Raw genomic sequence first — 12,349 nt, 5'->3', positions numbered from 1 at the left:
ACTCAATTAGCATGGGACCTTCCACTGGAGTGGAGTGGGGGGGACTAGAGGAGGGAGCTAGGGGTCGATCTTGGGTGAGTATCGTTATAACTCTATAACTATAGCAACCCGTGAGAGTTTCGGGTTTTTGTCTGGATTTTCTGGTTAGGGCCTGCATTATGTCTTAATGTGCCTGTATTTCCTTATCTTCAAAGTGCAAAGTGCTGGGGTCTTTGTTCCCTACTGCAAGCGATTTTTACAAATTATGCAATTATTTTAAAAATGGAACTTTCGTGTGTTTCTTCAGAATAGTACCAGGAGGTTAGTGTGGTAATCCCGATAAAATATGGGTAAGAACATCAACCTAACAGAAAGTAGGAATTCCAAATTGTGATAATTTACAAAACAGTTTTAAATTGAGTGTTTTATTTGGATTTAAAATGACGCCAATTATGACCAGGGGAGCCATTCATTATTCATGACATTCCAAAATTTGAGTGAGCCTGTTATACAGATTATGAGGCTATGACTGAAGCTATCCTTAACTTTCACAAAACATGTTGGTGATGGTTCCCAGCATGTTTAGAATGCACACAGGCGTAAAGGATAGCAAAATATACACTTAAAAAACACAATTTCTATCAACGAAAATGTGTTATAAATTTAATTGTGATTAAGTACTTTTTTTTTTTTAAACAATTTTTATTAGAAACAAAACAGAAGTTTCGGGCTATCCCTTTGGTTTTTGAAGGTAAATGGTTTAATTTGTTAGAGAGAGTTTTGAATAGATTTATCTGGGCGCATGGGAAAACCAGGCGGGCTTATAGACATATGACCCTCCCAAGAGAAAGAGGGGGATGGGGGACCCCTGATTTTAGGTTATATCAAATTGCGGCAGCACTACAATACATGCAGGGTTTGATAGGTGGTTGGGGACTCGATACAGGAAATATGACCCTCCCCACAGAGGTGTATTCTATAGTATTGGGGGCAGAGACGGAAAATAATTTTCTAAATAGAATTGTGTTTGGATATCATAAAAGGACTAGATTTAAGACCGTAGGGGCAGCAACCAGGATTTGGAATACTTTCCTTAAAAAAATGGGATTGGGAAGATATAATAGGTATGTCAGGCTTTATAAGAATAAGTCCTTCCCTCCAGAAGTGTTTGCTGATTCGACAATGGCGAGGTGGACTCAAAAAGGGATAGTACAGATTGGGGATTTAATGGATAAGGAGGGATTAGTTCAGTTTGCAGACCTTACCCTTAAGTATGGTATTGAGAGTAAGGACTTTTTTAAATACCTACAGGTAAGGAGCTTCTTTTGTCGCAAGCAAGGTGGGAGTATGGGATTTAGTACTAATGAAATATTGGAGAAAATAAAAAGTGCGGAAGATTGCACAATTAGATCCTTCTACGCATGTCTTGTTAAAGGAAAGTTAGATGATATCGAAAAAGTTAGTAATAAGTGGGTGGGAAAATTGGGGGTGGAGCCCGGAAATTTTCAAGAATCTTTGGACTTGGGTTGTAGTATTTTGTGCTCGGGCCCCCTGCAATCACAACACTATAAGACTTTGTTCTCACTCTATCACACTCCCGCGAGAATATTTAAATGGGGAGGCTCCACTGGCACTACTTGCCCTCGTTACAATGCAGGTGACGCAGATTTAATCCATATGTTTGCTACTTGCCCTCAGTTGTATACCCTGATTAAAAATGTTGAGGATTTTTTAGGTAATACATTGGGTATACGAAGAAAAGTGTCACCTATGATGATCTTGTTGGGGATAGACAATCAAGTTGGATCTGTATACAAGGAATTTGTGTTCGTGGCTGCGGCAGTCTTGAGGTTGTCAATAGCAAGAGCATGGTTAGACAAGGTACCCCCGGGAATGCAAGTATGGCTGGCAAATTTATTATTCTGTTATAACCTTGAGAAAACAATATATGCACGCAAGGGGAAAAGGGGAAGAAGGCTTGGTTTAAAAATTTGGGAACCGATAGCGAAGTGGAAAGCAAGTATGGTAGTATAGGTTAATCTGATATAATTTGAAACATAGTTGTACCTAAGTAGGTACATGCTGTCTAAAATGTGTGCGTTGTTACTTTGTATTGTTTAAACTTCAAACCAGTCATGGTAGAGTATTCAAAGACTGGAATACTGATTGGAAAATGTACTAATGTCTAAATGTATAACAATGTGTTTATTGTGAGGAAAAACGGGAAAAAATCAATAAAAATATTTTTAAAAAAAAAAAAAGAAACAAAACAGCAGCATTGATGACATTACATATACATCTCAGCAGGAGGTACAGTCTTTTGGCATTATGTTACAATCTGCAGATCATCCGGAGCTCATAATATAAAACAGTGTGAGAATCATAATCGTAAAGTGAGGGTCACAATTTTGTCTTCGGGTCAGAGAGCCCCACCTGCTGTCAGAGTTTTTAGTAGACTGGGATTTACATCATCATGTCATCACCCGCCCCTTCAACCTTGCGAGTCTCTCCCGTCTAAGCTCTAACGTGGGGGAGATGCAAACTTCACCCCTATACTTATTCCAACGTCCCCACTTATGATCCCATTTACGTGGACAACCCCTTCCTTTATATACCATTTTTTCAACTACCATTGCGTGGTCCATGTCTTTAGCCCAGTCGCATAATTGTGGTACCGTGTCCACCCCCCACTTTTGGGCGATGTTTCATTTTGCTATACTCCACCCCATGGTGGCTCACGATTGTTCAGTTTGGGTGAGGTCTGTTGCTTCCCAGATGTTAAGAATACACAGTGTGGGAGATGGATGGATGGGTTTATCGCAAGTCCTTGTCAGTTGTCGGGTGACGTCTATCCAATATTGTTGTATATGGGGCATTCCCATAGGATGTGTATGAATGTGCCAGTTTGGCTACAGTGTCGAAGGCAGAGTGCGTCAGGTCTCCTACCTAGTTTGAATAACAGTTTAGCATCGAAGTACACCCGGTGGAGGATCTTAAGCTGAACAAGCCGAAGTCGCATCGGGATAGCCACCTCTCGGGGGGAGGCCAGAGCCTCCCTCCAGTCGTTATCAGCCATTTCACCTAAGTCCACCTCCCAGTTTGTTCGTAACTTCTGCATTGGATCGGTCCGGTTGTTGATCAGTTTTTTGTACGTGAGGGAGATGGCTTTACGGTCCATTGGGTCCAGTAATAATCTATCCTCAAGAGGAGAGGAGTCAGGGAGGGGGGTGTCTTTAGGGAGGGCACAGTCTATGGCATGGCTGATCTGAAGATATCGGAAGTGCTCTGACGGTGCTAATTGATATTTGAGTTGTAGCTCTGCGAACGACGCCTTCTTGCCCATAATCCACATATCCCCCACAGTAGATATTCCGATCATATCCCATTTGTCGAACCCTGCACAAGCGCTCAGGCGTCCCAAAATATCAGGTTCCCACAGGGGGGTAGCTTTCGTTAGGCGCCCCCGCCACCTCATCCGCCGCTGAACTCCGTGCCACACTTCTACTGTACGGGCCGTGGGGCCAGTCAAGCGTAATGTCTTATGGTTAGTATATAGTGCTCTGGTGTAGCCTCCCTTACCCATTAACCAAAGATCGGTGTGGAAACTGGGGTCAGAATGTGACCCAAACACCCATTAGTTGATGGCAATTAATTGTGACGCCTGGTAATAGAGACACATATCTGGCAGCTCTATACCTCCATCGTACCACCCCATGGTGAGTTTGTTTATAGCTATCCTAGGCGGCTTGTTATCCCAAAGTGAGTCTCTGACTGTTGCTTCAATCTGTGAGAAATAGGAGTCAGGGATCGGAATGGGAGTATTTTGGAGGGCATAGAGGAAGCGCGGTAGGGCGAGCATCTTGAATAAAGACGCCCGTCCCAGAAGAGTAAGGGGAAGTGTCTTCCAGTGGGAGACATCCGATTTAAACCTCTTCAACGGTCCCAACAAATTCTGTTCATAAAACAAAGTTGCATCAGTTGTTATGAAAATGCCCAGGTATTGGAATCCCTGGGCCGCTACTGGAATGCTGTATCCACGAGGACTTTGCGGAGGGTCACCCCAGAGGGAGTACATCTGGGATTTGGACCAGTTTATCTGGTAACCAGAATGGGCCCCAAATATGTGAAAAATGTGGGGAACACGGCGGAGCGAGCGCTCTGGTGAGGCAAGATAGAGCAGAATTTCGTCAGCATATAGTGATATACGGTCTTCGTGTTCGTTCGTTCATTTAAGGCCTCTGATGCCAGGGTCCCCTCTAATCCAGACCGCTAAAGGTTCAAGGACCAGGGCAAAGAGGAGCGGCGATAGTGGGCAGCCCTGCCTCGTTCCACGGCAAAGGAGGAAAGATTTAGAACGGTGATTGTTTACTGAAAGGTGGGCAATGGGGAGCGTATATAAAAGTCTGATCCAACCAAGCAACTTGGGCCCGAACCCTATGCGAGTCAGCACTGCCAACAGATAGTCCCATGATACGGTCGAACGCCATTTTAGCATCAAGCACAAGCAATATCGCAATTTTCCTCTAGTGCCTCTACACGGCCCAGCGCGCCATGAACTCGGCGTAGGTTACGTGCCGTATTCTGACCCGGCATGAAGCCCGACTGGTCAGGGTGAACCAGGTCAGTGAGATAAGGGAGCAGGTGGTCAGCTAGCAATTTGGCCAGAATTTTGGCCTCCACAGTTATAAGTGTAATAGGTCGATATGATGTACGCTCCTCCACAGGTTTACCAGGTTTGTGAATGACCACAATGGTTGCCGCGCGGATGTCAGCCAGGAGGAGGCCAATCTTGGAACATTCATTATATAGATTTAACAAGTGGGGGGCGAGTTTCGTAGCCATAGGTTTTAACAGTTCGATCGGAAGCCCATTGGGGCCTATCGCCTTACCCGCACGGATGTCCTGGATTGCTTTCTGTATGATTAAGTAGTTTTTTTAATACCATTGAGTTGAAAAGTATGTTATGATTTGGCTGTTGTATAATTCCGTGTCATATTTATTTTAAGACTGATTTTTTTGTTATTTTTATTTGAATCATTATATCGAATGCCATTTAGCTTGGAAGCCTACCAAAACTGTGGCCCATCTTTTAGTGTGATTCAAAAACTGTAAACCCTGTATTATACATGAAAATCATCCGATTGATAGTGAAATTATGTATGCAATATTTTTCCAAGTTATATTGAAAGAAGCACATTAAAACTGATAAAGTGATACGCAAACTGGATTTAGTACTAACAACATTATTTTTAATAATTTGTCTCGGATCGTGCAGTGAGTTCAACAGATATGCTTTTTGCACCGAATCATAAGTAGAGGTACAAAATGCAATCTGTAGACAAATCCAAATCTTGTCCGACATAGACAGGATAAGAATCTCCACTTAGAGCCTGAGTACGACTTTGGCGGTCTGGTTGCGGGCTGCCACGCCAGCACACCGCTCCCAGACCGGCTAGGTCGACTGCCACACGCCCGCTAGATTTCAAGTTTCCTCGCTGTCTGGCGTGCAGGCGGCACAGCGGTCCCATTGCAGTGTCTATTGAAAAGGCACTACAATGGGAGACCCTAAGGCCGTTCCTGCACAATCCAGGCCATGCAGGAAAGGAGGTGCATGCAGACAGGGTGGCACAACATGTGCACCTTGCATGCATCCCCGTGCACAGAGGCAACAGGGGCCCTGTAAGGCCCCCTTTGTATTGCCACCACCAGCCTTTACTTGGTGGGCTCACCGCCATGAAATGGTTGGTGATGGGGAAACTCGTAATACCTTTATATGTTTGGACTTGCTTTATGTCTCTTAATCTGTCCTACCTGTTTTTAATTTATCTTAATCAGAAGCAACTCTTCATTTCATATTGTTCTATATTTCTCTCCTTCTGTTTTTTATCTTTACCTCTCTCTTTTGAATCATTTTGTCTATTTTCTTCCTTCCTTCTATCCACTTCTTTAACTCTGCGCATCTCTCCACAGTTATCACATTCACTCTATGGTGTTTAGGCTTTAATAGAGTTCTTTTTATAGGCTCTCTCTCCCTTTGGGAACTTAAAGACTGTGATGTAGTTCGAAATCAGAAGAGGTAACAAATTTAGTCTAATTCTGGAGGAGCAATTGGTAGTGTAGCACTATTTGATATACCCACGGTTTCAACATACAGGGAGTCTGATGAATTTGAGATTTAGAAATGTTTCAATATTTGAAATGAACAACGTACTTTAAGCAAATTTCTCACCATAGCCAATCAGATAAACCTAGCAGTTTTTTAAAGTCCACACTCTCAAAATGTCTCAGGGTCACAAAGGTATTGCACTCTGAATGCTTTGCCTACGTATTGCATCTCTCTAGGGCACTACTCCAATGCCATCTGTCTTTTCTGTAGGTCCTGTGCTATCTGCTTGGATCCACCAAGCAGGGCACATAGATAGAGCCCTGTTTTACCACAAGGCACTGCGCACGGAGACCAAGTGCTGGCCAAATGGACTCTTCCTACGAGGTCATCAGATCAGGCATACCTCCAAGAAGGTGCTGATGGGCCTGGAAAGAGTGGCTTTTATATCATATCCCCCCAGGAAAGTCACAGATGCCACTTCGACAGTATCTGGTCTTTCAATATATCCGCTAAAGTCATCAAAAAACACATCGTAACTGATATATATGAATGTGAAAGTTGAACTGTAGGATAAGCACAAGAAATGCTCTAAAACCTGCTTCCATTCAAACTCGTACAGAATTTCATGGTTGAAAATATAACATCACATCGAGGCTCATGTTGAGTGTAAGTGTTTAAATGGCCACTGTCTCCCAACCTAGAAAGTATGACATTGCAACCCTACAGAGGTAACATATTTTCCATAAAATAGGATGAATTTCTGAAGTCGGTTTTGAGGGATGCAATGTAACATTCATAGTTGGTTCCTCAGATTTATTATTGGGAAGCAAGGTAGACTTGGTTCACGAAGGCAGTTTATTTCTTTTTAGTTCGATGACCACATATTGCAATGAAGATACACATGAAGTACAGTTTTTATAAAATGGCAGATATCAATCTCTACCTACACGTCTAGCAGAATTAGGAAGAAGGGTGCTCTTCTGAAGCAATTTTAGGGCTTGCTGATTAGTAACAGAAATGGAAGGAGGGACAATAGACCACCAATGCGAATTTATATGCAGCATCTCAGTGTTGAATGGCTTAGAGTGGGTCGTTTTATGGCACATCACAGAAATAATGATTGATAATCGACGAGCTGGCTAAGCATGTATAAAAATGACCCATCAGATCTGGTGACTGCACACTTTCATTGTACATATTGACTATGGATCCAATTTTAGACCCATTCAGCACAGGTGTGATGAGGGCGCTGCTTCTAAGGTTCATGTCTTCAAAAACCTTCACATACTTGTGCCTTTATAGCTGAAGCTTGAAAGACGTATCAGCAAAAATTGCCCCACTAAAAAAATCCTTCCTCTCAAAACGTTTTGAATCTGAGATCCAAACGAAAGGCATATCAAATCATACATTTGAAGAGACTTTCTGAAATCATGAAAAAAGCACACAATGCATCCTGCCTCCAAGGACATCAAAGGGTGCAAAGAAGGCTGAAAACCTCTCCACCTTAAAACAAAATAAGAAATAGAGAACTCTGTTTTGATGCCAGAGTGTACGTCATCTGACAATAATCAATTGGCCTTGCGTGGCTTGATAAATCTGACTTAATATGCTCTTGCACCCCCTCGCAAGGGCGACACAACTCGATGATAAATCTGCCCCTTAATGTGCAGTGCCAGGTGGTTGATGTGGAGGATCGGGCACAATCTTCAGATATTCATCACTACTGTCACCAATTGTAGAAAGATGTCCCGTGCTTCTATTGCGAAGGGTAGGTGGCGATGTCATTAAACTTACAGGTGACAGCTGTTGAAGATACTGGAGCAGTATGAGGCACTGGGGAGCCAAATAAGTTTTTTTGTCAGGTGAATCTGGGCCACGCACATCAATGTACAGCAAGAATTTGTCTCTTAGGACCACAAGCAAATGTTTTGTGCACTTCTTGAGAGTGTGGCTGCATACAGCATGCATTCTGCTCAGACCTCCAAAACATTGCAGTAGCGGTCTACACTTGCTAACGTGGCCCTACGTCCATGCATATAAGTATATATGTATGTATATATGTATGTATGTATGTATGTATGTAGTATTTGTATAGCGTGAGCTTAGCCAAAAACAGCGGCGCATACAAGGTCCAAAGCAAGGATACTTCCAATCAATCCATCATTCAGGCAAGTAAGGGACGCGGGGGCAGCCAACCACTAGGATGCCTTTCTGCCTTGCCTTTCGTTAAAATGAACCGCATTTATAATGACATAGCCTTGCTACAGCACATTGCTCCAGTTGTGTCGAGCAGCACAGGTGTTGCTAAATGAAACTCAAAGGTGCCTTAAACGCCCCATGACGCCTGATGGCTGAATTCGAACTGAAAGCAGCTGCAGCCGGTTTACAAAGCGAGAACTGATCCCTGCAGGTGGACATCAAAAGATTATAGACACTGAACTCCTACAGAATCAATTATTTAGCATTCAGCTGCTCCCTCCTGGTCTTTACTGAGTTGGTCACGTTAAAGGTCTTGGCGCAGTTAATGAATCCTCACTCGCTTTGCAACTTTTAAGAGTGATTAGGGAAATACTTAAGTCTCAACATTAAGTGCAGGATACAATTATGTATGTGCATCTCAACATATCCCGCGTTGCAAATATATCTTCTTGGTGCAGGCATAGGAGCTGTTAGTTACATTTGGAATTAGCTATTGAAAAGTTAAATTTCATCCCCCATGCAACCAATGATGGATAAAGATTTCATAAGGGCGATAACCGTTTTAGATGGCCTGCCTACAGCCTTTTTAATCACAACATATTTCGCAAATGACAAATATGTTGAAAACCATAACCCATGAGGTGGAAAGTTGGGACTCAGGGGCAGGTTGGCTTTGCTGGCGGGGTGACGTGGGGCGGGATTGTTGCTACTGAAACGGCATGAATCGCTGGGCATTAAATATGAAATCATTAAATATGGCGAAGACGTATTCTTCCCTGGATAAAGTCATTCATCGTTTAGGAAGTGTTTACATTTGATTACTGTTCCAAATTCGACCAATTATTTTAATGTATGAACCGATGATGTCAAAACAGATACAGCAAGACATTTAACTAAACCATCTCATGGTATGGTGTGTTCTTAGTTCATTGAATAACCAGTCCATGCAACAAGATGTACGTTTTTAATCCGTCTGCATAGGGTTAGATAGTTGTAAACATTTTTTTTTCTTCACACTGAAAACATTTTCAATTGAAACTCTCCCCTCACACATCCAGGAAACAATGAGGGTGCACTCTCGCATATTGGAAGAGGACACAGTCTTGACTCTTGACTCACCCACGCTGCTTTACACAGATCAGTAGCCGGCAGACAGGCAGCTATCAGCTACACGGCGGCAGCTCCTCCCCACAACAGGGATCGCTTGGAGCAGCCGCTAGGGAGGGGAGGAGAGAGTCAACCCGACACGCTCACGGAGGTCCTCTAGCGAGCGAGTCCACTAGCGAGCACCGAGCTCCTGGAACGCCGGCCCGTCAGGCAGACCCGCCGAACGCCCGGTGGGGACCCCCGAACAAAGCGAAACCGGCAAGACTCCGATGAGGTACACAAGAGGCTGAGTGTTGCTGTCGAGCAAGAGCAAGAGCAAGAGCCTGCACAGCCTGCACAGAGAACTGTTGAGCGAGCCAGGAGCCAGGAGTCAAGAGCAGGAGCGGGTCCCCGGCCCCTGCCTGCCGTTGGAAAGCCTTCCCGTGAGGAGATCTGTGACGGGTGACGGGTGTCGGCCCCCTGCATATGCAGCGGTCACGGGGGGCTGAAAAGGCAGGGTGACGCCGGCGCATAGTTTCACGTTTGGCTTTGCGAGCAGGGTGAGCGCGGAGAGCCGCCCCCAGCTGACGGCGCTGCTTGTGGTCAGCTTGTGGTTAGCCGCTGGGACCCCCCGCCATTGCCAGTGCTGCTGCCCGCATTGTGAGCTGGGAGCAAGACACGGGGCATAGCGGCGTGCGTGGAGTGATCCGAGAAACTTGAGACCTGAGTAAAGTAAGGCAAGGTGTGCAGAATAAAGCAGAAAGCACACCCTTGCCCCCACTCCCTCCACAGCAGCGGCAGCAAAGCGATATCTTCGCCGGGGGGAAAGAAGCAACTTCAGCATCGTCACCCCCACCTTCATCATTTAACTCCTTTACTACAGAAAGCGAAATGCCTTAAGCTCCAAAGTGGGGGGGGTTTGCATTTCAAGTGTTTTCTAAGTGCATTCCTGGAGTAGCTCAGTACGGTAGAATCGCGAGGACTTTGAGGCAGAGGCGGCGAGAGGAGGCGAGAGGAGGCGAGAATAGCCCGAAAGGAGAAGAGAGGAGCTCACCTCGCTTAGCCTGTTCAGCCTCGAGGTACTTTTCCATCTTACCTCTTTTCCTTAAATGCATACGCATTGGGTGGCGGTCCCATAGAAGGGGGCCATCCCAGTTGCTCTACATCGACCAAGGCACTACATCGACTAAGGCGCCATAACAACTAAGGCGCTTGTACAGGGAGTTGAAGTCTCTCTCACGGTGGAAAAGAGTGGGATTAGCAGGATTGCGCTGGTTTGCATGTTTGTACATTTGCAGCGGCGCCTACACTGACGCAGAGAGATATCGAAGTGGCGGCTCAGGTGGAGTAAGAGGGGGAAGCAGTGAGCTGAGGCAGCTCTCCTGAAGTTGCGGTTCCTACACAGAGGAAAAGACTGCACCGCCTTTTGTACGCAGAGTCAGGTTAGTGACCAGCAACCATAGTAGAGAAAAAATTTCACTACCTTTCACTGTAATTGATTTCTATACGCCTCACCATTGCGAAAAGCAAGTTCTGACACGCCCGAGCCCGTAGCTGGTAGAACGTAGCTCGCAGGGAAGGTGGAAAGGTGAAGTCAGAGGGGTGTACACTCCAATCACCAACCAACCAGTACCACCAACCAACCAGTACTAGATTCTACACTAGTTCGAATCAATTACACACCATGAGATCGGGCAGAGTGAGAACAGAGCCAATCAAGCACAAAAGACGACAGCAGCAACGCAGAAACATGAGTGAAGGATCAAGTGATCCATTTGATGAGGAACTAACAGATGGGTTTGATATGAGTGTCAGTTCTCCCCCAAATAAGACTCAAAAGATAACCCCAGGCCTTATAAAAGCCAAGATAACAGACTACTTAATCCCTTCTACTCCTTCCTTACCGTCTCCAGCCAGCCCATTTCCGAAGATTATGACCCCATTCCAGCCGCAAGCTCAGACACCTAAGGCCACCACCAGTAAGAAAAGAAAGTCCCAGTCAGTTGGCACGATAATGATAGCCCCGCAGTCACAGAGCAACTCTACAAACGACATCAATCAAAGCTTATGGCCAATCCATAAAACAACGGCTAAAAAAATAACGGTCAAAGCGCAAATAAACTCAAGAGAGTTGCTAAACATTTCTAATGTACAAAAGGAAACGTACATAGTAACATCGGATTCCCCAGAGGAAAAGTTACCAAACTCGTCAGTTAAGCCGGGCATAATAAACCAGGGCTCTCTCGGTTCCACCGCGGGGCCTGATTTAGGGGGCGCCCATTCATTATATAAAGGATTAACATTCACAGGAACGGCTATTAGTGATATGTGGAACAAGGGCACTATAGTTACAGAATTTAAAGAAAGGTCACAGGGAGAACAGCTAACTGGAAATGCACTCACAATCTTGGAAAGCTGCAGGGCACATGAAAGCCAAAAACTTGTTAAGGAGCCATTGATGAATGAGAAAATATCAAAAGTTCCTGCAGGTTTGAGGCCACAACTAACTCCTGATTGTTCTGCAGAGTCTAGCTCAATAACAAGCAGTGAGGTCGTAGATAAAACATCAATCAGTCTATCAGGAGAGGTGTATCCCCTTCTCTCTGTTACTTCACAAAATATAGCAAATTCAACAAAAGTTCCAGAGTCCCTGAACTCAGTGTACAATCAACCATCAACTCCGGGACCAGCCCCGGGAAGTTCCTCACAAGATTTCTCTCAGAACATATCAGAGGAAACAGCTTGGCACAGTCCCCAAACCAGTGGTAATCACCAAGAGTTTGTTCTATCAGAACAGGATCCATTATGGACTCCATTTATAGGTATCATGGAAACTATCTCGACTACGCTACTCCAACATTCAGTAAAATTAGAACTACAGATAGACCTTTTACAAATCTTGGCTTCTCATGTTGTAGGAATAGAAAGAAAAATAACTGAGTTTAACTCCCTCATTGAACGAGTGCAGAAAGATCCGCT

The sequence above is a fragment of the Triturus cristatus genome, chromosome 8 (genome assembly GCF_964204655.1).
Source record: "Triturus cristatus chromosome 8, aTriCri1.1, whole genome shotgun sequence".
Classification (NCBI taxonomy): domain Eukaryota; kingdom Metazoa; phylum Chordata; class Amphibia; order Caudata; family Salamandridae; genus Triturus; species Triturus cristatus.
The sequence above is the reverse complement of the archived record's forward strand: the minus strand, read 5'-3'. Positions refer to the sequence as shown.